We start from the raw sequence: 2,243 nt of genomic DNA on the forward strand, positions 1-2,243 counted from the left end.
GGAATTCCACAGCGGGTAAAAAACCGGGAATGCTGGGAGTGCTGGGAGTTCTGGGAATTCCGCAACGGGTAAAAAAACGGGAATTCCGGGAGTTCTGGGAGTGCTGGGAATGCTGGGAATTCCGCAACGGGTAAAAAAACGGGAATTCCGGGAGTTCTGGGAGTGCTGGGAATTCTGGGAATGCTGCGACGGGTAAAAAAACGGGAATTCCGAGAGGGCTGGGAATGCTGGGAGGGCTGGGAATTCCGTAACAGGTAAAAAACTGGGAATTCTGGGAGTGCTGGGAGGGCTGGGAGGGCTGGGAATTCTGCAATGGGTAAAAAAATGGGACTTCCAGGAGTGCTGGGAATTCTGGGAATTCTGTAATGGGTAAAAAAAGGGGAATTCTGGGAGTTCTGGGAGTGCTGGGAGTGCTGGGAATGCTGCAACGGGTAAAAAAACGGGAATTCCAGGAGTGCTGGGAGTGCTGGGAATGCTGGGAATTGTGGGAATTCCGCAATGGGTAAAAAAATGGGAATTCCAGGAGTGCTGGGAATTCTGGGAATTCTATAACGGGTAAAAAAATGGGAATTCTGGGAGTTCTGGGAGTGCTGGGAATGCTGGGAATTCTGGGAATTCCGCAACGGGTAAAAAAATGGGAATTCTGGGAGTGCTGGGAATTCTGGGAATGCTGGGAATTCCACAACGGGTAAAAAACCGGGAATGCTGGGAGTGCTGGGAGTTCTGGGAATTCCGCAACGGGTAAAAAAACGGGAATTCCGGGAGTTCTGGGAGTGCTGGGAATTCTGGGAATGCTGCGACGGGTAAAAAAACGGGAATTCCGAGAGGGCTGGGAATGCTGGGAGGGCTGGGAATTCCGTAACAGGTAAAAAACTGGGAATGCTGGGAGTGCTGGGAGTGCTGGGAATTCTGCAATGGGTAAAAACCCGGGAATTCTGGGAATGCTGGGAATTCCAGGAATTCTGGGTATTTCCCAATGGGTAAAAACCGGGAATTCCCCATGGGTAAAAAAATGGGAATTCTGGGAATTCCGCAATGGGTGAACCCTGGGAATTTCAGGAATTCTGTAACGAGTAAAAACCGGGAATTCTGGGAATTCTGGGTACTTCCCAATGGGTAAAAACCGGGAATTCGCAACAGGTAAAAAATGGGAATTCTGGGAATTCTGCAGTGGGCAAAAACCAGGAATTCTGGGAATTCCACAATGGGTAAACCCTGGGAATTCCCGGAATTCCAGGAATTCTGCAACAGGTAAAAAATGGGAATTCCGGGAATTCCCCAACTGGTAAAAACTGGGAATTCCGGGAATTCCAGGAATTCTGCAACAGGTAAACACCAGGAGTTCCGGGAATTCTGGGAATTGCGGCTTCACCGCGCGACTCCCCAGCCCAAAACAGCCGGGGATTTCCAGCGGGGGTTCGGCTTCCCCGTGGAATTCCATCCCAGAATTCCGGGATTTTTAACAAGAGTTTCACCCTTCCCAGTGGAATTCCATCCCAGAATTCCGGGATTTTTAAGGGGATTTCGGCTTCCCTGTGGAATCCCATCCCAGAAAACCCCAGGATGATCCCGGATTCCGTTCCCCAGGAGCCGCTGAACCTTTCACTGACACAATTCCATGGATTTCCCCCCAAATTCCGGGGATTTCCAGCAGCATTTCAGCCTTCCCGTGGAATTCTATCCCAAAATTCTGGGATTTTTAAGAGGATTTCACCCTTTCTGAAGGAATTTCATCCCAAAATTCCAGGATTTTAACAGGATCTCACCCTTTCTGAAGGAATCCCATCCCAGAATTCCAGGATTTTTAACAGGATCTCACCCTTTCTGAAGGAATCCCATCCCAGAATTCCAGGATTTTTAACAGGATCTCACCCTTTCTGAAGGAATCCCATCCCAGAATTCCAGGATTTTTAACAGGATCTCACCCTTTCTGAAGGAATTCCATCCCCGAATTCCGGAATTTTTAACAGCATCTCACCCTCCCCATGGAATTCCATCCCAGAATTCCAGGACTTTTAAGGGGATTTCAGCTTCCCTGTGGATTTTAACCCCAAAAATCCAGGGATTGCCAGCAGGATTTTGGCTTCCCTGTGGAATTCCATCCCAGAATTCCGGGATTTTTAACAGTTTCACCCTTCCCATGGAATCCCATCCCAGAATTCCGGCATTTTTAAGGGAATTGCAGCCCCCCCAATGCAATCCCATCCCGAATCCCCTTGCCCAAACCTCCCCCCCCGGCCCCA

Source organism: Corvus brachyrhynchos, unplaced genomic scaffold (assembly GCF_000691975.1).
Source record: "Corvus brachyrhynchos isolate BGI_N302 unplaced genomic scaffold, ASM69197v1 scaffold303, whole genome shotgun sequence".
NCBI lineage: Eukaryota > Metazoa > Chordata > Aves > Passeriformes > Corvidae > Corvus > Corvus brachyrhynchos.